This window comes from Eptesicus fuscus, chromosome 19 (assembly GCF_027574615.1).
Source record: "Eptesicus fuscus isolate TK198812 chromosome 19, DD_ASM_mEF_20220401, whole genome shotgun sequence".
NCBI classification, from domain to species: Eukaryota; Metazoa; Chordata; class Mammalia; order Chiroptera; family Vespertilionidae; genus Eptesicus; species Eptesicus fuscus.
Genome location: NC_072491.1, coordinates 14,139,652 through 14,166,297, shown reverse-complemented (window position 1 = coordinate 14,166,297; position 26,646 = coordinate 14,139,652).

Below are 26,646 nucleotides of genomic sequence, written 5' to 3'. Positions count from 1 at the left end.
GATCTGTCCTTGTATCTCATATTCCTATGGAACCCCATCTGTTCAAAAGTAGTACATTTGGTCATTTTCTCCAGTTAATCTGTCTCATGTTAATTTGATTATTAGACCAGCCAAAATAACTTAAAAGGGTAGAAACTTATTTTTTCTTCAGTGGGTGTTTGTTAAAGTTTAATATAGTCGTATGCTATATTCCAGCAATTTCATTTCTACTTACATATGCAATGTAAATGTGTTATGTAGGTATACAAAAAGATGTATATAAGAATGTCTATAGCTGCTTTATTAATAGTCAAAACCAGGAAGCAAGCTCAATGTCCATCCACAGTTGAGCATAAAAATACATTTTGGTAGATTCACACTATGCGTTACTATACAGCAATGAACTGAACAAACCCCTGCATGCAACAACAAGGATGAATTTCACAAACATAATTTTGAGCAAAAGAAGCTACAGTGTTTGACTCAAAAAGCTCAAGTGGGCAAAACCAATGTATGCTGTTAGAAGTCAGGATGGCGGTTTCCTTTAGGTAGTGAGGGTTAATGATTGAGAGAGAGGAGGGAGGCTTTGGATATGATTGGGCATATCCTGGTGTTTGATCTGGAAGTTGGTTACAATCTGAGATAATTCATTAAGCTATACATGTATGATATATACTTCCTATATGTATGTTTTACTTAATGTTTTTTAAAGCTTATTTTTAGAAAAACTTCTAAAATATCCTTTTTTTAATCCATCATCAGTCATCATAGCTGGTAGTGTTTTTCTTCTCAACCTCTTTTATCTCTTCTATGTTATCTCCTTTCTTCCTGCTCTAAAAATGTTTTCTTTTCATAATTCTTCTTGCATCGTGGGCTCCTTTGTTACTCAACAATTATTTCTTGAGTACCCACAATATGCCCAGCCCTGAGCCAGGCCTGGAGTTTATGATGGTGAATACGCTAGCGAGGATCCTGACCTCCATCAGGTACCAGGTGTACCGGTTGATAATGCGGATTTTGTAATCAAAGAAAACACGATAATTTCAAGAGAAACATCAAAAATGCTTTATTCAAAGTAATGTCCATCGCTAGCTACACATTTCCCCCATCTTTCAGGTAATTTGTGGATACCGTCCCAATGGAACTTGTCTTGTTTTGAGGCAAACCATTCAGAGACCCAATTTTCCACTTCTTCATACCTTTGGAAGTGCTGCTCAGAAAGTGCGTGTGCCATCGATCGGAACAAGTGGTAATCTGAAGGAGCAAGGTCTGGTGAATACAGCAGGTGGGTTAATACTTCCCAGGCAAGATCTTTTAACGTGTCTTTAACCGGTTTTGAAGTGTGTGATGGTGCATCATCATGAAGCAAAATTACTTTGCCGTGTCTTCTGGCACATTCTGGTCGTGTTACGATCAAAGCGTGGTTCAAAATGATTATTGGATGTCGGTAGCGACCAGTACCAGTATGTCTGAAATGTGTGCGCCCACTCCTCCTCCTTTCCAGCTCTGTGGCTTCCATTCCAAGTTGAAATCCTTGCTCCTCATGTAGGTTTCCTTCGCAGAAATAGAAGCCACTGAAGCTAGCTTGAGCAGGACTCTGGTATAGATGGCTAACAAGTTGTTGAAAAATCTGGACAAGGCATCTGAAACAGAGCTTCCAGGAACAGCACCAACGCTTAGGATCTTACTACCTCTGTCAAGAATTAGAAAGGGACTCCTGTCATTACTGAAGTGCTTGCATCAGGAAGCAAGTGACCCTGGCACCATGTTGGCTCTGTGTCATTCATGCCAGCCAAGGGGATCCTTGTCCAGGAGTTTAGGTGCAAAGAAGTGAGTTATAGTTTCCAGGTTTCCAGCTTCAGTGGCACAGGTTAGAATGGATGTAGGTCTGCCAGTCCCCATGCCTCCCTTACCTCCTAGCACATCGCCCGGCTTCCCTGCTCTTCTCCATAATCCCATCCTCATTACTGCTTCTGGCTCTGATCACATCGCTCTGCAGCTCAAAAGCCTGTGATGACTCATCCTCTCCACTGACGGAGGTTAAAATGCCCTCACTTGTCACTCAAGGCCCAACTTGTTCTCCTGGTTTATGTCCTACTCCACTTCTGCAATTTTCTACAGATTCTGCTCTTTCCCACCTCGTGGGTTCGTGCATCCTCTAACCTCCCCACCATCATGTCCCATTAAAATATGTAACAGCATTCTAGCCCATTCCTAATGTCACTTTCTATATTCTCCTCTGATCCCCTTAACCAAAGTGGCCTCTCATTCCTGCTCTACAAAGAGCTCCTCTTACTTGATTTAGACAGGATGTCTTGGGCCGGAATCCTAGCTTTGCCTGGGCAAGTGAGATCATCCTGAACTCAAAGCCTCAGTTTCCTGCCTTGTCAAAAGGAGATAATGATAGTACCTACTTCATAGGCATGTTGGAAGGACTGGTCGAGATAAGAACCTACGCTGTTAGTGCACGCCCTCTACAGATGGCAATTATCATCTTGTCTGGTTTATCTTCGCACCCCCTCAACCAGGTACTTGCTTAATAAATTCTCGTGCAATGAATGGACAAATCTAACCAAGCAGCAAGGTAACAAGGTGGCCAGTGTCAGGGCCCTGGGCAGGGTCAGCTTAGGACCCGGGCATGAGCAGATGAAGGGTTTCCACTGTTCTATCGAGTGAGGGGAAATAAAGGCTAAGAGTCTTAGTAGTTGGGCTGGAACACAACCCCAGGGTGTAGGCCACAGCAAGTTACCTGCGCCTCATGGATTGAAAACAAGTTGGGAATGACGCCCCCCAAAAGCCTTTACTTGAAGGGCTCTCATCTCTGTGCTTGGGGACGTAGCTGTCAGAACACAGAGGGGTGAGAGGAGGCAGGAGGCCTCAGGTCAGGTGCATTTCCTTTTTTTAAAAAAATATGTTTTTATTTATTTCAGAGAGAAAGGGAGAGGGAGAATAGAAACATCAATGATGAGAGAGAATCATTAGGCTGCCTCCTGCATGCCCCCTCCTGGGGATTGAGCCCACAACCCAGGCAAGGGCCCTGACTGGGAATCGGACCTCCTGGTTCATAAGTCAACTCTCAACCACTGAGCCACACGCACCGGGCAGGGCAGGTGCATTTCCCTCTGAGCCCTGTGGTGGAGAATATTGGTGACATCTCACGTGCTGCTGGAGGAGTGAAGACGCTGGAGACCCCCTTTGGCCGTTCTTATGAAATATGCACATACTCTGTAGCCTAGCAGTTCCATGTCTAGTGTCCACCTAGGACACACTCACACAAGGAGACTCCATCACGGAGATGCATTGCTGCATTGTTTGTAAGATCAAGAAATAAAAAACAATCTGAGTACCTATCCATGGTGAAGACAAAAAAATGGGATACATGCTAAATTGAGCATTGTAGTTACTCTTGGGAAGAGAAACTAGACCAGGAATCATGAGGACTTAAAATTGTATCTGTAATTTTTTTCTCTTTTAATTAAAAAAAACTTGAAGCCTTCAAGGACAAACATTAACAACTGAATTTAGGATGGTGGTTGGGGTATAAGAACATTATTCTATATTGCAAAGATTCTTTTATTCTCAGAAAACAAAAATATGGCTATGAGTCTGACTTGGGGTATACTAGTATGTGTTGTGCTGTATTGTGTTGAGCAGGAAGACACTGGCGAATAACCTTGATCGTGATCCTTCAGGGATATCTATTTGCAGGCGACAGAAATTAATATTACCATGGCATTTAAATGTGAACAACTTGCTGAGGTTCTGAAACACCTTCCGACCTGTTGGACTCTCTGATGACAGCCACGACCTCTTGCCTCTAGGAGGGAATGTTCATATACACAGTTGGGCACATAATTCCAGGGGTGGCCCTCGGGTTAAGTCTGCACTACTGTAGGGTACCCAGAGGTTGGCTTTTTATGACCCTCAGAACAGCTGTTAGTGCAAGGGAAAGAGACCAGGGAGACTAGTTAAAATGTAATATAGAAATACAATGCTCTCTGTGCAGAATGACAGTTTGGAGTGCGTGTGTGTGTGTGTGTGTGTGTGTGTGTGTGTGTGTGTAAAGCGGCTGGAACCTTTTATGAGGTAAATAGGCACAGCTTTTCAAGAGCTTTCAGTTTGCACCCTGAAGTGTAACGCCAATAAGGCAGACGGTTCTGGGAAACGTGAGACGCAGGAGGCCCAGTTTCTGCCAGTGTCCACGCCAGCGCACCCGTCCTGGGAATCGGCTGCTCTCAGCCCAGAGCAAGGCATTTAGAGAAACCCGTCTGGGCTTGCAGAGGGACCGCAACGTCGGTTCCTGCCACAGGGACCACGTGGTGTCCAGCTTGCTGCGTGGCCAGCCTCTGTCGCCCCTTGCTGGAAGGCCTCGGGGTTTCAGCCAGCATGCCTGAAGGGACAATTTCCCATTCAGGGCCTATGCTGCCCCCCTTTTTTTTTGACCCCAACTTCAGGCTGGGACTAAGATGGCTTTTTAAACTAAATATTTTTGTTGTTGTTGTTGTTGATCCTCACCATAGGATATTCTTTCCATGGATTTTTAGAGAGAGTGGAAGGAAGGGAGGGATGGAGAGAGAGATAGAGAGAGATAGAGAGAGATAGAGAGATAGAGATAGAGATAGAGATAGAGATAGAGATAGAGATAGAGATAGAGATAGAGTGGCTGCCTCCTACACAAGCCCTAACCAGGGCCAGGGATCAACCTGCAACCAAGGTACATGCCCTTGACAACCCTTCAGTGCACAGGCCGATGCTCTAACCATTGAGCACACCAACCAGGACACTAAATATCTGTGTATTTTTATTATTACAGATATCTCCCATTTCCTCCCCTTCCCTCCCCCCGCTCCTTCCAGCCCCTACCCACCACCCCAGGTCTTCACTATCCTATTGCCTGTGTCCATGGGCTATGCATATCCTATGTAATAAAAGGGTAATATGCAAATGGACCTTAACGGCGAAATGATCGGGTCCTTTCCCCGGCTGGCAGGCTCTGATCACCCGATGGTGAACGGGGAACCGGGGGTGGGTGGCAGGGGATGCAGGTGGCGCCAGGCCAAGGCTCCCACCCCACCAATCACCCCACACACAGAGGGCAACCCGTGGTGGGGGCGGGGCCAGCAAGCGGGTGGGAACGGCCAACCTCTTGGTCCCTTCCCCTGGCTGTCAGGCTCTGATCACCCGATGGCAAAGGGGGAACCAGGGTGGGTGGTGGCGGGGGGCGGAGCCGGCTGCATGCAGCCAGGGAGGATGGCCCTGATTGCAGGCCAGGCCTAGGGACCATACCCACGCAGGAATTTCGTGTGCCGGGCCTCTAGTAAGTGTGTAAGTTCTTTGGTTTCTCTCTTCTCGTCCCCGCAACCTCACATCGAGGTATGTCCATCTGTTCCATGCTAAAGATCCTTTGAAACAATCATTTTGGTATTTGGAATTTTTGAATTTGACTTCTAGCAAAGGAAGAAAAATAGAGCGAATATAATGAGAACAGTAATAATGCAGGTTTTAGGTCTGCTGCATCCTTCCCAGTTGATGCAAAGGCCTGCTGAGTGGGGGGGACGAGCTGCCAGCACCCCAGGTGCAGAGCTCCTTGTGAGCATCCCCCCTGGCAGTGCTGTGGCCAAACCCCTAGAGAAGGCATGAGGCACTTACAGGCCTCATTTCATCTCTTCCAAATACCCGAGTCGGATGGAGCCTTAAATATTTTATAAGATCACTTGCTGACAGAGACAGCTGGCATAATGATCCCGGCCCAGAGTGTTCTGGAGCCATGAAAACCCTCTCAAGATACACATATAGACACAGAGTGGGGCAAACATCGGCTTCCCGTTGTTAGTGTGGAAAAGAATACAGCAATGAATAAATACTGACACGAGCATAAACTCTGTGTCCCCCACACGCATTTGCCAAGGTGAACTGGTTTCGGATTGGGCGAATAAAGCTGAGGTAGCTCTACTCTGAAACCCAGAGAAGAAAAGTGACAAGGGGGTGGGTGGGTTGGGGGGCGTTTCATGCAGAGCCCCCACTCTGCTTATGTGGAAACAAGAATTAGCCTCAACTCTCCTTAAACATCCCACCTGGGCGGATGGGGCAGGTCTGCAAGAATTCCTTGCCTGTGGACAAGCTGTGGTTCCCTGGGCCTCCCCTGGAACCTCCCGCAGGTTCTTGCTTAGAGACCCAACTGGGAAGTGCACACCGCCCTCCGGTGCCAGCTCTCTGGGGAAAACATTCATCCCCAAGAACACGCACTTGGCAGTGTTAGGATCCAGGCGGCAGCTGCACGCTGTGCACCTCTCTCTACCCCAGAAGGGATACCCTGGGCACCCCTAGTGCCCATGTGCCCTCTTGTTGCTTCTAAGCTCCATTCTGCTAACTTGGATGCTAAGGCAGATGTCAGCGGCTCCTGGAGAGCAGTGGTTCTCAAACGTTGGCTTCAGAATTACCTGGAGGGCTCTTTGAAACAGAAACCGTCTGGCCCCATCCCCAGGGTTTCTGAGTCAGTAGGTCTGGGGTGGTGGGAGCCAGCATTTGCATTTCTGGTGAGTTCCCAGGTAATGCTGAGGCTGCTGGTCCTCGGACCAGGCTTTGAGAATCACCGGTCTGTGCTTTGCATCTCAGATGCCCCTAATTCCTCAACTTGGACCCAATCCCTGAATGAAGCCCTAAACACGCAGCCCTCCTCTACATGGATGGTAGGGATGTAGTTCGGCAGACACAGAGTCCAAAGTCACTTATAAAACACCCCTTTCATTTTACATTCAGCAGAACACTCCATTCCATTCTAGAGACCACAAAGGGGCAGAGTCTGACGTGTACTATGTGGTTAGGCCTGTAATGGTTGCATCTGTACTGAACACGTATAGACTGTTTTTTCTTGTCATTATTCCCCAAAACAATACCATACAGCAACTACTTATATACTATCTACATTGTGTTCGGTATTATAAGGAATCTAGAGATGATTTAAAGTATACGGGAGGATGTGCATAGGTTATATGCGAATGCCAAGTCATTTCATATAAGGGACTTGAGCATGCTTCGATTTAGTAACTGAGGGGGTCCCGGCACCAATCCCCCTTGGCTACTGAGCGATGATGCCCTTCACTTCTGTGGTGTTCTTTCTCCGAACCCATAACTTCAGTATAACCATAAGGGAAACATGAGACAAACCCAAATTGAGGGACGTTCTACAAAATACCTGGCCAGGACTCTTCAAAGCTCTCAAGGTGGTGAAAAGACAAGGAAACGCTCAGAAACTCTCACAGAACGGAGGGGACTAGAACACGGTGACTAAGTGTAATGTGATGTCTCAGATAAGCTCCGGGAGCAGGAAAGGGATATTGGTGGAAATCCAAGTGAAGTACGGAGTTAAGTCAATAATCAGAGACAGAAACAAAACGCCAGGCAGTTCCCAGGCAGCCAGCTTGGCTCCGCGCTGCCATTAGGCACTTTAGAGCCACACCGGTAGACGAAGTTCTCAAACTTGGGTGTGCGGCAGACTCACCCAGGGAGTTAGCCCTGTCGGTCCCACCATAAAAGTTCTGAGGCAGTAGATTCATGGAATTTGGGGATATGCATATTTTATTAAAACAAGGGCCACTTATTTGTTTATTTGTTTGTTTATTTATTGCCCTTAAATTATACTTCAATGACATCCTTTTAAAAAAACACACAATATTTTTATTGATTTCAGAAAAGGGAGAGGGAGAGAGAGATAGAAACATCAATGATGAGAGAGAATCATTGATTGGCTGCCTCCTGTAGGCCCCACACTGGGGATCGAGCCCACAACCTGGACATGTGCCCTGACTTGGAATCGAACCCTGACCTCTTGGTTCATAGGTCAACGCTCAATCACTGAGCCATACCGGCTGAGCTTCAGTGAAATCCTTGAGATTCTTTGCTATTATTGTCCTTTACTACCACACAACCGCAGCCAACCAATCCACTCCGCAGCGTTTCCCCTCAGGGTCATCTTTACGGAGGCCTGCCCATCTCCCCGTTCCTTATTGTCGTGAAACTTAAATAGTTTGATTTGTTGTTCGGCACAAAGGGCTTCCACCTACTTGGCATACGTAGACTCATGACAGTTGGACGCAAGCACACAAAGATGGGCGTGGTGCCAAGACACTGGCAGCGTCACAAATGCCCCCGGCCTGGCCGTGTGAGAGAGGGAAGCGCTCAGCACCTCGTGTGTGGCAGTGGGTTACACGTGGAGTCAAGACTTGGATGCACCCGAGCCTCTGCCTCCGTCCATCTCATTGGTGTCAGGGAGAGAGGGAATATACATTTTTAATAAGCACTTCAAGGGCTTCTGAAATGCCACAATTTGTACACACCACACGGGAAACCAAAATCTGATATTCTACTCGTAATTGCTAGGTCCATCAATAAAATGTGAGTTCCACTGGAACACAGATCTCCTGAAGATGAAAAGATCATGAACTTCCATTCATTATGTAACATCTCCGGCCTATTGGGGGCATTCAATGAGTTTTTCAATAGAATTCTTTCCACCATGTGACATGTGATATGTGTGAAATGAACAAATACTGAAAATAAGGAATTAACAGGAAACCTCCTGATCCTCACATCATCCCTTCTGATCACCCCAAACTGGTATAACCAGAAGAGTTCATTTTTACAGCACGTAAGTGGCATTTAGGTCACATTCTGCTCTTTTTCAACACAGGCACAGGGTGAACCATGGATGTGTTTGCAGAGTGGAGCCCAAGAGGTATGTTGTAAATGCATCCTGTAGCCTCTCTCTTCAGGTTCTCCCTGCCCACGGTCCCCTCTCCCTGGGACTGTACTTCCAAACCAATCCACAGCACCCATAACACACATTTCTAGTTAATTCCTACTCAAGTCTGAGCTTAAAGATCATGCCTGACCAGTGTTGCTCCATGGTTGAGTGTTGACCTATGCACCAGGGGGTCACGGTTCAATTCCTGCTCAGGGCACATGCCCAGGTTTGCAGGCTCAGTAAGGGGCGTGCAGGAGGCAGCCAATCCATGATACTCTCTCATCATTGATGTTTCTCTCTCTCTCCCTCTCCCTTCCTCTCTGAAATCAATGAAAATATTTTTTAAAAAATAAATAATAAATTAAAATATAAAAATTTTTATATAAGATATGGGAAAATTGATTCACATTTGATCTTGGAGAGTGAACTTTAAAATTATAACAATATAATGACCTTTATTTTATACTTTATTGTTGAAAGTATTACATATGTCCCTCCCCGCCGCCCCATTGCCTCTCCCACCCCCCTCCTACCCTAATGATAAATTTTTAACAAAAGTTAGGTAGTGATTGTCAGTCTGCCCTAATTTTTAGAGTGAAAAACAGTTAGTGTTGATTTAGGGCTTGGCAGTGTTGGAGAGGGGGCGTTTTCCCCTTACCTCTCTTGCATTCCTGTGACTGGACTAACAACAAAATTGACACAAGACATTAACAGGAGAAAAAAACAATTTCATTTCATGCACATGCAAAATCATAAAACTGATGTTCGGGAGTGGCTGAAAAGCAGGCAGCTTTTATATCTTTTTAAACAGAGAAACAATAATTTGTGAGGAGTTGATTAGGTTTGGGTGCTCATTATTGAGGAATCTAAGCAAAGTTTGGGCTTGGGTAGTAAATTAATAAACAAGTGGCAAGGTTTGTTTATCCAGGCTCCTGGGCCCTGGATTCTCTGCCGGTGGTGATAAGGAGGTCTCTCTCAGCCCTCAGGTACGGGGTGGGGACCTTTCACAAGCAGGTTTATTTCCCACATTCAGGGACACAGAGGATTAAGGACGCATCCATCTTACACCAGCTGTTTTTTTAGTAACTTTAATTCAAAATAATCAATATGCCAAAACGATATGTTTTGGGGCAGCTTACTCTGGGCCCCAAGAGGAGTCCACTTAAAAAAAAAGAAAAAAAAAAAAAGTCTGGTAGCCCTGACTAGTGTGCTCAGTGGTTAGAGCGTCGGCCTGCGTACTGAAGGGTCTTGAGTTCAAGTCCCAGTCAAGGGCATGCACCTGGGTTACAGCGTTGATCCTCAGCCCTGGTTGGGTGCCTGCAGGAGGCAACCAATCAATGTGTCTCTTTCACATGGAAGTTTCTCTCTCTCTCTCTCTCTCTCTCTCTCTCTCCTTCCCTCTCCCTCTTTCTCTCCCTCTCTCCCTCCCTCTTTTCCCCCCTTCCTTCCTCCTTTCCATTTTCTCTAAAAATCAATGGGAAAACTATCCTCTGATGAGGATTAGCAACAACAAAAAAACCTCCTGGTAGCACATTTGACAATACGTTGAGGTCCTTCTTTTATTTTTTTTCAGCTGCCTCCTTTAATCTATGATTTTCAAATGTTTCTCTTTTGAAGATCCTATTATGCCCATTTTCCCCCTCTTTAATTGTTAGCTGGTCTAACTCTGCAAGACTTTGATTTACCAGTGTTTGCCTGTGATTCTAGCATTTCTCAGACATTACTCCCATCAATTTCATGAAACCGTACATCAGGGGTATTCATATTATGGTGATTTTTGTGCCCAACCTAAATCACCCAGCTTTTGGGCCCACACTGACATTTGGATAATGAGTGTCAGCTCAAGAAGAACTGCCTACCGTTTGTATGGCTGGAGTTCAGGTATGAGGTAGGGAGCAGTGGGAAAACCCCTGGACACTTACCAGCCGGAGGCCTTCAGCGAGTAACTGACTTTCTGACTTTCAGATTTCTCATCTACCTCGAGGAATCTGTTGCAAGGTTTCAATAAAAACTACACAAGTGAAAACACCTACCCTTATGCCAGAACATGACCACCCCTCAGCACACACTCATGTTCTTCCTTCAGGATGCTTTGGAGATCCTGCGTTGCATTTGCTTGATTAATTGATTTGTGCACCGATCAGATTTTTGTCCTGTCACTCTGTCAAATAAACACAAAACCCGATCGCAGAACTTTTGTACTGCAGAGAGACAAAAAAGAAAACATTTTTCAATGTTTAAGACAGGGGTTCCCCAAGAATCTAGTTTCTCACTGAACAGGGAGATAAGGCAGAACAAGAATGTGAAATATTACATATGCCGAGGATGGTATCACTGAGACTAAACACACCTGGCACTGGCAAGGCAGGCAAAGACGTTTTATTCCGGGCCCAGGGGTTCTGGAATCCAGCCTTCCTACATGTCATTCATCCTAGAGAAATAAATAAATTAGACAGCGAAACAGGAGAATCGGCATTTCTCATCGCAGTCTTAAAATTGAATTTATAAATAAAAGTAAGAAAAGGGAGCAGCTTCCTAGGCTCTTCTGAGGAACTATTGACAAATGTAGGCCTCTACCAAGAGCTGATCCGAAATGCAATTTTTTCTAGTCTATTGTTCTCTGAGATCTGTTCTGAATTCATATTTTAATGCATTTGTTTTTTGAATGTTGTATGTCCCTCAAGAACAAAGGGATTCTTTGAAAAGAATTACATGTGAAAATTAGCTGAGTGGCTTGCAGCCATTGACATGGGAAATTTACACTGAGTGGCCAGATTATTATGATCTCTGAACACATAATAATCTGACCACTCAGTATATATATTAGAGGCCCGGTGCATGAATTCGTGCATGGGTGGGGTCCGGCCAGCCTGGCCAGAGGGAGGGGACATGGGCTGTTGGCCGGCCTGCCTGCTGGTCGAACTCCTGGTCGAGGGGACAATTTGCATATTAGCCTTTTATTATGTAGGATATACACTGAGTGGCCAGATTATGATGTGTTCAGAGATCATAATAATCTGGCCACTCAGTGTATATGCAGTGGCAGTCGTCTAACATGTAACATTTACGTTATCGTACAATTCCCACTACTTCAGTGAGAACTCAAGACGAAAGTCACCAGGCAGTTAAGCAGTGAGGCCCTGATTTTATAAAGTGGCACTGAAAAATAACAATGAGATTTGTTATCAGATTAGAATCAGAAAATCATGAACAGAGGAAGGAACACATTTGAGATGTTAATCTTTGTGTTCCATGTTCCAGCCACATGGTAATGTTATCACAAGAGAAATTTCTCATAGTTTCTCAGAGGTGATAGTTGCAACTATTTTCCCGATGTGGGTTAATTTCATGGAAAATCTTCTCAAGGATGAATGATCATGTCTAAAGGAGGAAAATGCGAATAGGCGGTCTTACTCCTACACACCCTCCTTGGGAACTTTTTAATCAAGAATTGAGCATGTAAGCATTAAAGAAATATGTAAAGAAACGACTGATTTGAGAAAATTTTGGAGGAACAAGACTAGATATTAACACAGGGCAGAGAAAATCTACGCTTCCCAACACGGATGTCGGAAAAGATCAGCATGTCTTCTGTGACTTGCCATTTCTATTTCCCCATGGAAGAGCGTTCTTTTAGGTTAATTTTCTCCGTATATAAACTTTCATAAGTTAGTAAGAGAAAGCTCAACAACCCAACAGAGGACATGAACAGGCAGTTCCCATGGAAAGACTACAAACAGCTTTTAATCATGAAAAATACTTTTCTGGGCAATTATTAACTCAAAGGGAAAAAAAAAATAGGAAGTTGTACAAGAAATGCAATCTTAGTTCACACATTGGCTCCGCAACAAATAACATTGATGTAGAAATAATAACCTAAATGCTGAACCAAATATAACTGTAAGTAGCGTATTGAACAAGATGTATTTGGAGGGTTTCAGCGGCTGACCTCTCTGTTATGGTGTCTCCCTTTAGCAGCTCCGTGGATGAACTAGCAGACAGTACCTATAACTTTTGTTAAGTGCTTTTAGGTTATTGATGAATTGCCTCAATTCTTTTCAGGTTATCCAAAGTCCAGTGTAGTCTGATACCCAATTTCTCCTTCTCCTCTCCCACAGTTTGGGCCTGACCCAGGCTTGAAGTTTGCAGTGGGCAAGAAGTCTGGGTAGGGCTGCCAAATAAAATACAGGACGCCCAGCTAAATGTGAATTCCAGAAAGCAACAAATACTTTTAGGAGAATTATGTCCCAGATATTGCATAGGATGTACTTGTGCTTTCAAAAAGCATTCATTGTGTATCTAAAATTCAGATTTCACTGGGCTTCCTGTAATTTTATTTGCTAAATCGGGCAACCCTGGGTGGAGGGTCAGCATCACCTTATCCCACCTTGCTCACTGTGCTGCCGCTGGCTCCTCCAGACTTAGTTGCAGACGTGGAAAGAGCAGAAACAAGGGGGAGAGGAGCGCCCAGCCTGCAGAGTTGTCATCTGCCGTGGATGCCTTCTTTGTAGGTCACACGGCCAAGGCTGACTCGTGGGAGCAGCTCATCACTTAGGACGTGTTAGCTGTAATTGCCCAGTCCTGGACAAAGCCTCATTTGTATGACCACTGACAATTGTCCCCTCAGCATAGGGCTTCCGGTTGACTGCTCTCTGTTGGGGTCACTTTTTACCCTTCAAGATGGTGCTGTTGTGCGGGGAACTTTTGAAAGCCACCTAGAGGCAGCTCCCTTCCACAGAATCCAATCTGGCCCATAGAAACCACATCCTCACCCCACCCCACCCCCAATCCCTGGAAATGTTGGCCAACCTTAACTCTTTGTTCTGCTTCCAGGCAGGCTGCTCCAGGAAGCTCTGGCCTTCAGGTTTTTTTTTTTTTTTTTCAGGTGTGAGTCATGCACCAAGTTATGGGACTATTCCCCCAAACTTCAGGGAGCACATATCATACTCTATGAAGATCCTCTTGAAACCCCCCTCACTCAGGGTAGGATGAATTGGGAGGAGTCCTTCTCCCATTCTGCACGGGGGTGAGAAACATAACTCCCCCCAAGCCCCCTTGCTCGCTGCTGACAGTGCAGGAAGTTAGCAGCTAAAGCTAGAAGAGTCCACTCTGGGGCCTACCAATTTGCGAGCCCTGCATGGATGGTCTAAAATCTCTATTTAGAACATGGGGCTTTTTAGGCCTATTTTTCTCAGCTTTGGAGTCTCAATTCAATCTCAGAGAATTAAAAAACCTATTTTAGTTACCTATTACATAACGAAAAAATGGCTATATAATCATATCATGAAAATGACGAGGGGGGAAGTGTGTGTGTTTGTGTGTGTGTAAGAGGGTAGGGTTTTTCATAAATCACAATTCTTATCATAACAGGAAAACAAAAGAGAATGTCTAAAACTGAAAAATTAAAAACTGATAGTATAAGCATATTACTTAGACATATGGATAAAAACACCAGAAGGAAGACCCAATTGAAAATGCTTGCTTTTGGGAAGTAAGATTGGGGGTTGTAAGATGAGTAGAGAAAAATAATAATATTTTCCATTATATAACTTTTAGTACTAATTTTAAAAAATGTATTGTTTTGATAATATATATTTAAAAGATAAATTTTGATGAAACCACCAAAAAAGTCATTAAAAGAATGAGGCATCAATTGCCTTGGCCAGGCAGCTCAGTCGGTTGGAGCGCTGTCCGGTATAGCAAAAGGTTGCAGGTTCAATTCGCGGTCAGGGCCATTGCCTAGTTTGCAGGTTTGATCCCCGGTCAGGGCGCATTTGAAATACTTGTCTTTCTCTGACTGGCTTATTTCGCTTAGCATAATGGTCTCCAGTTCCATCCATGCTGTTGCAAATGGTAAGAATTCCTTCTTTTTTACCACAGCATAGTATTCCATTGTGTAGAGGGTAGGGTTTTTTAATCCATTCATCTGCTGATGGGCACTTAGGCTGTTTCCAAATCTTAGCTATTGTAAATTGTGCTGCTATGAACATAGGGGTGCATATATTCTTTCTGATTGGTGTTTCTAGTTTCTTGGGATATAATCCTAGAAGTGGTATTACTGGGTCAAATGGGAGCTCCATTTTCAGTTTTTTGAGGAAACTCCATACTGTTCTCCACAGTGGCTGCACCAGTCTGCATTCCCACCAGCAGTGCATGAGGGTTCCTTTTTCTTCGCATCCTCGCCAGCACTTGTCGTTTGTTGATTTGTTGATAATAGCCATTCTGACAGGTGTGAGATGGTACCGCATTGTCGTTTTGATTTGCATCTCTCGGATAATTAGTGACTTTGAGGATGTTTTCATATGTCTCTTGGCCTTTCTGCTGTCTTCTTTCGAAAGTATCTATTTAGGTCAGTTGCCCATTTTTTTGATTGGGTTGTTTATCTTCCTTCTGTTAAGTTGTATGAGTTCCCTGTAAATGTTGGAGATTAAACCCTTATTGGTGATAACATTGGCAAATATGTTCTCCCATGCAGTGGGTTTTCTTGTTGTTTTGTTTGATGGTTTCTTTTGCTGTGCCAATGAATATTCTTTCAGTAATGCCACCCCTGAGCCCGCAGAGTGACGTAGGTAATATTTTATGGAAGTGTGTGAGGAAACTATTTGGAGGAAATGACCTAACCACTGGTTCCCAGACAACCTCTTGAAGAAAGACAATTGCTTTAAAGGACTATTTTGGTGGCTATAGAACTTTGGATGGTGGAATAGTATGCAGCCATTAAACTTGACATTTGTGTAGAATTTTTAAATGATATTGGGAAATATGCTTACAAAATATGGAGTGAACTTGTATGGATAGATATTCAGTTACCTTTAAAAGCAATGCTGAGGGGGGAAAGCTAGAAGGACATAGGCCTAAATATTAACCATGATTATTTTGGGTGAAAGAATTATGGATGGTGTTCATTTTCTTTTTTGTACTTTTTTCTTGTTTCGTCTAAGTCTGAAGATAGGATGTAAAACATTTCATAAAATGCTAGAAGTATTTCAGGTGAGCTGGAGCCATTCCCACATCGACCACCACCCTGGAGAGATACAATGAGCACAGTGAGTGTGCGCACCTCCAAGAATTTTCCCCTTCTGTAGTCAGCTAGGAATCCACTTTCCCATGCAGACACATCGCTTACACTACCACTTTCCTAACTTGATCCCTCACCAAGATTTAAAAAAAATATATTTTATTGATTTTTTACAGAGAGGAAGGGAGAGGGGTAGAGAGTTAGAAACATCGATGAGAGAGAAACATCGGTCAGCTGCCTCCTGCACACGCCCCTACTGGGGATGTGCCGGCAACCAAGGTACATGCCCTTGACCAGAATCGAACCTGGGACCCTTCAGTCCACAAGCCGATGCTCTACCCACTGAGCCAAACCAGTTAGGGCCTCAACAAGGTTTTTTAAAGGCGAACCAGGCGTGAGGCTATTCTGCAAGGTATCAGCTGTCACACTTGGAACCCTGTTAGGAGTGTTCTCTTCAACTGGCCGCAGGTATGTTTGTCCTGCAGGCCAGGGTCAGCCATTGACGGTGGGGCGGTCCCTGAAGACTCCTCACACTGTGCGCAGCGCATCCCAGGGCTGTGGTTTATGGCCGCGGAGGGGCATAGTGTCTCCTACTGAGGCGCATGGGAGCTGCTCTCATCATAAAACTTAGCTCGTTTCCTGGAGAGGCTTGGCCTTCTTCTCTCACTAGCCCGTCTCATGTCACTGTCCTGCTGAAATAATATAACTGGGGGCAGCTCTCTGCTCAGCTTCATCACAGAGGGTACCTGTCTGCCGGGTGGGCTTCCACGGGGCAGGGGGTGAATGACAGACATCATTAACCACCCTCGGCCCAGAGCCTGGCTGATCCTCCAGAGAGCTGGGGGTCAGGCCCTCAGGTCCTGGTCACTGGCCAGCAGCACTTCTCAGCTTGCGTTCTAGGAGGGATTTCTGTGGCATGCTGAAGGAGGGCTACTTTAAACATCAGACTAAAATAATTCCTGCTGTGAAGTAAGGTGTCCTTCAGGGGCTGGAATCACTCAGATCTCAAGTCCTCCCTTCTTTTCAGGCTGGGAGGCACCCTTGGCCCTCATCACTCTAATAACCACGGAGATTGACATAACACTTCGAAGTCTACAGAGTGTTATTTCTGCTGATGTCCAGGTAGTATAGTGGAGAGGAAAAGGAAGTTACAGAAAAGTTTTGTGTGCTTGATCCCATTTGTGTTATGATAATCACAAATCAATAATGATCCTAAACATATAAAGAGATGTTTAGAGGAATTTAAATACTATCCGTGGTTATCTCTGGGTGGTAGAATTTGGTGCAAATTTTTTTTTTTACTTTTTTATTATAATTCTCGGTCTTATAGAAACTGTTTTTAACCATAAGCATGCATTATTTTTATAGACTAAAGACAAACTATTTTTTTTCCAAAGAGTAATTACACATCTCTCTCTCTCTCTCTTTTTTTAAATGTTCTTATTGACTTCAGAGAGAGGAAGGGAGAGGGAAAGAGAGATAGAAACATCAATGATGAGAGAGAATCATTGACTGACTGCCCCCCGGCATGCCCCCCACTGGGGATCAAGCCCACAATCCCAGGCATGTGCCCTGATCGGGAATCGAACAGTGACCTCCTGGTTTATAGGTCAACACTCAACCACTGAGCCACACCAGCTAGGCACACACATCTCTCTGGATATGTGTATAACCTTAAGCAAGTTAGCTAACCTGTCCGTGCCTCAGTTTCTTCCAATATAAAATGAAGATCATAAAAGTTCCTACTTCATGAATGCGTGAGGATGAAATGTGTTAGTATGTGTGAAGTACTTAGAACAGTGCTTCAAACACTGAAATGCTCAAGGCTATTGTTATTTTGGTGGTGATTGATGTTAGTTTTATTATTATAATTCCACATTGCACAATGACGTCAGCAGGTCAGGAATTACTCAGAACAAGAAAAGCCAAATCATGTTTGCAAGTCTGTGAGATAGTATAGTTGAAAAATTAAAAAAAGACTTAAGTGCATCAACACACTAAACATCCGGTGGTAAAATGCTTCAGTGAGGTCACTTTCTAGGACACAACTTTCCAGGGAAAATGTGGTGATTTTTAGGTTAATGAATTTCAAAGAAACGTATGAAGGTCATAATGAACAAGAGCTTCTACATGAAAAGCCTTTGTAATATAGGCCATGGGCCACCTGCAACAATTCAGTATGTTTCATCAACACAGACCCTTGAAGTAGGAATCCGGGAGAGATGTGGGACTGAGTGGTATATATGAACCCCTTGGGTTTCTGTTTGCAGTGGGGGTCCCTGCCTGGCATGTGTATGTTATAAAAGGCCCGGAGAGCGAAGGGTTTGTAAAGGTGCACAGCTCCAGGCACTGGGCTCTCCACGTGGGTGAGCTCGTGAGCCTAACCCTGAAATACTAGCTCTCAAGCTCCCCCTAAGTCAGTTGCTGGCTCCGACGCCTGTGGCCCCTGCATTCTGCTGATGAGGGCACCTTGTCTGGCATTCCTGGCCCGGTCTCTCATCTGATGATGACTGGTAGAGGATGTGGCAGCCAAGGTATGTCATCATTCAAGCTGATGCGAACCAGAGACCCAGGTGAAGAAACCAGCGTATGCCCGTATCGTCGCCAGTGACTGCCACGTAAGGATGTACAACAACAAAGATCCATTATCATTCCACGGAGAGGAAATCTGTGCTTCAAACGCCACAGTCAATGTGAGCACTTCTCACCAGCAATTTCATGGCTGAAGAGAGGAATCATTGTCAGCAGCGCAAACAGATAGATAATGTTTATGAACCCGGCCTCAAGAAGGGCGCGCGTACTTCTTTCTAGCAGATGGATTGCGTTGTCACTCATTGTCGCCCCTTGACAAAAGGAAGATATCCGAGCCACTGGTAGAAAGCAGACAACACAGATTATTCAAAAGGGAGAAGAAAAACCCATTTTCGCATACATGTATCAGTTCTTACAAACAAAATAAAGACTAAATATAAATATTTTGAAGTAAATTCCAGCTCAGTGACCTGCGTGGGCAGGCTCAATGTGATGTTATTGTGTTTATTTGCACCATGCTGAGAGTAGAAGTGATTATTGAGAAAACAATTTGCAACCTGGTCTAATACAGACGGTGGGAAAAAAAAGCCCCAAGCCTCCACCCCCTTGGCAATACAGGAATGATTTGACCTTGAAGGGTTTTAGAACAGTTATACCAATGACCACCGGGGTCAATAAAAGAAAAAAAATCTTTATTGATTTGAGCCACAGAGCTTCTGGAGGTGGTTTCCAAGATAAACACGCTGCAAAATATTTGCTTGTCAGTATTTGTAGGCTACTGAACGGCATCTCAAGAGCCTGGAATAAGATGATCCTCTGAGAGCTACACTACAAAATCAAAACATAATGGCTTGCAGTGGAAATAGTGAAAATCTCCTTGAAGAAGGAGAATGCTACCCAGCCAGGTCTTGGCTATCCGACAAAAGGGATAGAGGGGCTGGAAAGGCTACTCCCCATGTGGGGGCAGAAGCAGGAGATTGTTACCAAGTGGCCATAAATGTTCAGATTCCTAGGCAAGAACCTCCCGAAAGTGAGCTGGGTGTATCACGCTCTGTGTGCGTGATACCATTAAACATGCAATTAATCCCCCTTCTCTCGTTCGCATTCCGTGTTTATAAGCAATCTCTTGATTTCCCTAGCTTCTCCTGTCAGTGTCCCCACAGAGAGATTTTGTATGGAGAATACGGACATTGTGTATTCCCATCACAACAATTATCTTCGATGTTGTAAATGAATTTAATTGTTACTCAGTTGATGATTTGGCTTCCCATACAACTTGACTACGGGGAGAAAATGGGCTCCCCATGCCCACTTAGGCATTTCAGTCTATAATCTCCATTATGTTTTGATTTTTGTAGCTTAAGTCTCAGGGGGCACCCTTATTTCCTGGTTGTTAAAAGAATGCCTTCTTTGTAGCCTCCAAGCATTAATGAAAGCATGTTTGGAGCACACCTCTGAGTACATTAATGCAGAGGTGTTTGGGTTTTCTATCTAATCTCATATGCCTGGTTAAGGTGAGCATTATTGACACAACTAGTTTTCTAAACCCGTAAGGCCAAGGACCACCCAGCAGACATGGCAAATTGTCAAAGGTGACAGGTGTCACCTGAGGCTTCCTGAGGAGCAGAGAGCCCTCCCTGGAGAAGCAGACCCTGTGTCTCGAGGTGGGCAGAACACACCCCTCTTCCTTTTCCCCATGAATCTTGGACCATCAATGGTCTTACTGGTTTTATGGACTGATTTGAGGTAAAACATTGAGGGATATCTATTCACAACAGTGGGTTTGGTTCTTGAATGATGGCCCCAAAGCTGTTCTTTCTGGCAATAATTAGCCATGAGGACCAAGTGCCTGTGAAGTCCACTCTGATGATGATGACAAATCCCCAGGGGTAGCCTGCACAGGAGGGAATGCTGTGTCACTATCCTCCATAACAAGCAGTTATGCATCCAGCTGACCCAAAAGTAGTAAAAATATTATTATGATCTAAGTCTAAGTCTAAAGGAGGGGAGGCCAAAAACTTGTTTTACACGTCCAACATCCAATTATTTGAAAAGTAGAAAAGACAGAGTCATTGGTAAAGTAGAGTCTTATGGTGAGAAGACCCCAAGCTGCTGTTGTCGTTGTGAGTTCTCGGATCCAGAGACTCCACACCGTGCCGCTGAGTAAACATCACCTGGACACATAACCCCCCTCTCTGATCCCCTCTCCTCTGGGAGTGCCCTGGTCCGTCTCCACTTCTGGAGAGGAGCCCTCTGGCCACAAGACTCTGGGGGTCTCCTACTGTGAGACTGTCTCACCTGCAACCCTGTCCAAGCACAGCCCAATCCAGCTTGTATACTACTTCCTTTGTGGTTTTATCTCTTTCTTTGATCATCCCCCCAATTCCTTAAATCTCCGACGGACATCAGGAAAACAGTAGCTTCATACAATGAATTGAGAAGTACTCTTTCCTGGCAGAGATCATGTAGCATTGATGTTATTTTTTCCTTAAGTGTTGGGTAACATTTTCCAATGAAACTCTGAGTCTGGAAATTTCTTTTGGGGATCTTTTATTTAAAAATTCATTGTCCTCAATAGTTATAAGGCTATTCAAATAATCTATTCCATACCGGGTGCGGTGAGGTTGTTTTTGTTTTTTAAAAACCCCAGTACTTTTTCATTGTTGTTTTCTTTCTTCTCTCTTCCCTGAGGCACTGTTCATTTTTGTATGTGTGGGGTTTCTCCCCTCCCCACTCAGTCTATTTTCTCTCTGTGGTTCAGATTGGGTCATTTCTATTGTTCTAGCTTCAACTTCGCTGATTTGTTCCTCTAGCCCCTCCATTCTGCTATTGAGCCCATCCACCGAGTTTTTAATTCGTTACTGTCTTTTTAAATTTGGTTCTTTTTTATATCCTCTATTTCTTTGCCGAGACCTTTTATTTCTTTGCTGAGTCTATGTTTGTTTTTGTTTCAAGCCTGTTCTTAATTGCTCATTGAAGCATTTGTACGACGGCTGCTTTAAAACCTTTGTCAAGTGATTCTAGCATCTCTGCCACCCTCGATATTGGCATCTGGTGGCTTTTTTTTTTCATTCAGTTTGTGATCTTCATGGGTTTTGGTATGATGAGTGATTTTTAAAATTTAAATCTGGAATTTGGGGGTATTATGAGGCTTTGGATCTTATTAAAGACCTTTTGTTTTAGCTGGCTTTCTCTGACTTTGTTCTGGCAGGGGCAGGGGGAAGGTTCTGCCTCATGGCTGCCAAGTGGGGGTAGAAGTCCAGATTTCCCACTCAGCTCTGTTGACACTTGATTTTTTTTTTGGGGGGGTGCTCTTCACTATGGCTGGGTTGGGGTGGGGGTTCCCGCTTTCTGCCAGGCCTGCACTGACACCTCTCTGGCTGGGAGAGGTAGGAGTGCCTCAGTATTGCTCCTCATGTGACACCACAGAGTGGGGCGTGGCCTTGTCACCGATAGGCAGTGGTGAAAGTCCTGACTGTCCACTAGGCCTCCCCTGACATCACTGCTGTGGGAAGGCAGGTGCTGCATCACTGTGGAGGCGACGAGGGGGAGGCCCGGCTCTCCACGTGGTCTCTCTCCACTGAGTCCAGGAAGGGTGTCGTGTTACTTCTGGGGATGAAATTCTCAGCTCCCTATTCTGCCCTCTCACACCACCCTGGCAATGGGTTTCACCTTTTGCATTTTATATTCATAATGGACGTTACAGTCTCAAGAAGGAACCATCTAGGCTCTCCACTCTAGCATGGGTGGGGGTGGGACTACAGTTTTTTTCTGTGGTGTTTGGCGACAGTAGAGCAGTTTTCAACTAAAAGTCTTCTGTTCTTGCCAGGCTGCCCCCTTTCTGGTTCTTTGGCTGGAGAGAGCAGGCTTTTGTTGGGTTATTTTTTTGTTTTTTTCTTAGCTTGTTGGCATTTCTGGGTTGTTGGCATCTTTAACTCCAAGTATGAGATAGGCAAGGCAAACAGAAAGCCCAGAGAACTAACCCCTGTGTTGCTTCTCAAGTCTCAATGGCCCTATAAGATGGTCCTTAATTGGTCATCTATCTATAGAAAAGGCTAATATGCTAAAAGGCTAATATGCTAAGTGTCCTTCTCACCTTTTGACCGGTCACTATGACGACTTGTTGTCTAGCCAGGTGGAAACACTTTACACTGTAACCAAATGGCTGTGAAGCGTTTTCCTGTGCCTCATCTCATTGGATCCTCACAGAATCCTCCTATCTGGAGTAGGTAGATAGGAGATTCAGTGGAATCCTATTTTCTTTTCAATAGCTGGAAAATGGAGATTTAGAAAGCTTAGAAACTTGACCCGACTGAAAAGAAGTAAGAAATGGTGGACCTTGAAAATGACTTCAGGTTTTCTCACTGCACAGAATATAGTCAAACACTGCTGCAGTTCAATATTTTACCCTTTGTTCTCCCTGCATGATCTACAATAATAATGTGCTTCCTGTTGATATTTACTGCTGTGTTGCTGACAATTACCTGAAAGAGAAGTTGGGGTGCTTCACTGGGCTGGAAAAAGTTTAGCTACATCAGAGAGCAGGTCTAATTAAGCAAGTTTATTCTATATCTATAAAAGGCTAAGTTGACTCACACATGCGTGATACATATAAAGCTCTTGCTGGTACCAATCACACGCATGTGTTTTCATCTGTCATTGTCGATCATGAATTTGGTTGACACTTCTATTATAGAGAAAGGGCGAATAGTGATATGAAAATATTTCTTCTAATTATTTTTCCTTTCAATGTGCACAAATTCATGCACTGGGCCACTAGTTTTGAAATATAGACAAAACCCACATTCTGGGTCAAACCAGAAAGCAGCGTATCCATGGGTTTCATGAGGGGGACCAGATTGCTAATCATGTGAGCCGACTGTCCCGAGTGGCCCTCCCAGTAACTTTGCAGGCTGGGAAACTCCTCCAGGCATTTATTCAGCTGCAAGTGTTTGATCCACTATGTAAAATGAGGCATAATTACCAGTTTCCAGTCAGAGGAAGATCTGAGCAGTTGACCTTGTTCTGTGAATCAGTGGGAGACACCCATATCTCACGTGGGAGTTTTGCCTCCAAGACCTCAGCCGTCAAGTTTATGTCTTTGCTGCCTGTGACCCGGAATCTACCTCGTCATTGTCTCCGTCAGCCAGACTCACAGCCTCCACTGGGATTTATAATTCCTACTATTTTTTAGGTGATGAGAAATCTATAATTAGCCTCAAATCTGATGATACTTTAATCACATGTACTATATCCTCAATCTTTGTCAACACCGATTGTTGGAGAGTGTGTACCAGGCCTACCAGGGCACTCTGCAGGTAGAACTGATCTTTGGTTATCCACAATTCATTTGTAAGTGGTAAGAGAAGAAGTTTCACCCTAAAGACGGAGTTTTAAATAGATCTCAGACAGACAGTAATAGGTCACCAATTGCATTGAAAGGTCTTGGTCTGAACTCCCCATTTCAATCTGATGTGCACCCAGACTCTGCATTAGCAAGAAAAGAAAAGACCACTTCCTGCCTAGTGCACAATATTCATTCCAAAGATGGGGACTTTATCCGGATTAGAGTTAATAGCAGGTGACAGAAACATCACAGTGGCAGTGGCCTGTACAAGATGGTAACATATTTCTCTTACGTGAAAGTCTGGAAGGGCAGTCCAGAACTGGTATGGCGGCTGTGCCCCGAGCAGGGACCCATGCTCCTGTCTTCTTCTTGCTTTTCTATTCTCAACATAAAGCTTTCATGTCATGGTTTGGAGAGAAAGAAGTAGACACACTCTTTCTCCATAGTGAGACTTCCTCGAAACCATGATCACTCCTTCCCACTGGTCTGATCTAAGACACAGGAGACAGAGGGCAGGAAGGCTGGGTAAGATAGTGCTTTCTCTGAGTGGCCAAGTGCCCACATAACCACCCATTCTATTGCTGAGAAACAAAGGGAGAATAAATATTGGGGGCAAATAGCAAGTTCTGTCACTGAGACTAGCAATAATAAAAAGCTACAACATTAACTACGGGTGACAACCCCAACTCCTGATTTACTTTCACATGTTGCCATTCCTAAGTATTTGAGGATTTGTGGTGGTGATGGTTAATCCTCACCCGAGGATATTTTTCCATTGATTTTAGATAGAGTGGATGGGAGGGAGGAATAGAGGGGAGAGAAAAAGGGAGGGAGGAGAGGGAGAGAGAGGGACATCTATTGGCTGCATCCTGCACACACCCTGATTGGGGCCGGGGATCGAACCTACAACCCAGCTACGTACCCCTGACTGGGAATCAAACCCACAACCCTTTGTTGCATGGGCTGGTGCTCTGACCACTGAACCACACCAGCCAGGGCATAAGTATTTGAGGATTTTTGTTTGTTTGATGACTACATCTGTCTTGAAGAGTAGGGTTCATGAGGAAGCAGCCCTCCTCTTCTCCAGCAGCTCTATTTATTTATTTTTAAATATATTTGTATTGATTTCAGAGAGGAAGGGAGAGGGAGAGAAAGATAGAAACGTTAATGATGACAGAGAATCACTGATTGGCTGCCTCCTGCACATCCCCTACGGGGGATTGAGCCCGCAACCCAGACATGTGCTCTTGACCGGAATCGAACCCGGGACCCTTCCGTCCGCAGGCCAATGCTCTATTCGCTGAGCCAAACCAGCGAGGGCTCCAGCAGCTTTCAGTGAGTGTGTGCTGACTCACTAGCAGCTTAATGATCAGGTTCCAAGAATGATTAATCTGCCATGGAGTCTGTGGAATAATACAGAATAAATATCATGGCAAAGAGATCACAAGACCAAGCAAATAGCATGCCCTGGGCAGAGGAAATACGGATGTTAAAAACAAATCACATCCAGTTTGCCAGGGAGCCAGATCAAAAGTGTCAGAGCTTTAGTTTCCCTGATGCTAGCAGAGATGTGAGTGACCAACCACCCTCCCCAACCCCCACCCCTTCTCTTACTTTTCCCTCAAAATATGGAGAGATAAATCCACAAAACGAGGACATTCACCTTAAAGTCTGGCTTGATTATACGCAGATAAAGTGAAAACCCACCTGCAAAGCTGATGTTCAAGGTTTATAACGTCAGGGTACTCCCTAACGTCAGGGCACCCTGGGACTCAGGACTAAGCAACTGTCTGAAATGTACCAAAAGCATGTGCTGACACGGCTCTACTTTGAAATAAAACCTTCATCTGTTTACAACCTCTCACTTCTCTAGAGCTCAGCAATCTGCAGCCTCTTGGGAATACAGCTAAGAAACCCGTGCCTATGAGAAAATGAAACAGATGGTATAAGAACTCATGTATTTTCCCCCCCTAGGAAGCCCAGACTACCCACTGGGTCCTGACTCACAGCCCCTGTGTCCTGCGGGACACACAGCCCGATAGGCATGCTACCTGGCTTCCAGCTTACAAGCGTCTTGGAATTGTACAACCAGGAAGAGGGCCCTGCAGACTGGCACGTGAACAGCAACAGCAAGTGATGATGGTCACCCTGCCAGCAAGAGAGGGGGCAGACTTCTACCAAAGACAGACAGGAACTCCCACAAATCTGGCTTTCACAGACATTTACTGGGTGGACAAAGAGCCATGTATGCACCTTAGCAAGCACTGGTTAGAGCACCACATCTTCACTCAGCATTGATGGGACACGTACGCTGTTACCCTTGCATCAGGACTCGGGAATGCATTCTGGCCAGTGGAATATAGACAGAAGTGCTATGTGCTGCGTTCCGGTATGGTCTGTCAAATTTCTTGTAAAATACTTCCAATTCTCTCTCCCTCCCTTATGTTCCAAAATGCAGAGGAGTCAGGGATGGACTCTGAGACCCTAGAAGATACTGGAGCCTCAGATAAAAGGATCCTGGGTCCTGAGTGACCGCACCGTGCAAAGCCCTTCTACGGGCCCACGTGGGACTGTGACGTCAGCTAGAAATAGCTGGTTGGGTCAAGCCACTGAGTTCCGGGGGGTGGTTTGTTACAGTAACCAGAATTTCTCATCCCAGATAACAGAGAAATTAGTACTAAAAATGCTGTAAAAAACAAAAACCCCAAATAACTTGTGGCATCATATAGTAAACAGCACTATATTTCTAGCAGGTTGATGTCTAGAAATCTGATGTCAGGGGAAAAAAAAACCCCAAAAAAAAAAAAACAAAAAACTCGGGTAAAATTGTCACCTGTGATATCTTGGAGGCAGACTCTATGCCTGTTGGACTTGTAGCTGTGTGTGGGGGGAAAAAAATTGGAAAACAACCTATTGTGTTGGTTCTTATTGGCTTCATTTAACAGACAATTGAAAGAAAGAGATGAGCACAGGAAAAAATTTAGCCAATCTGTAAGCCAAAGTGACGAGAAACAGAGAAAAGTCCAG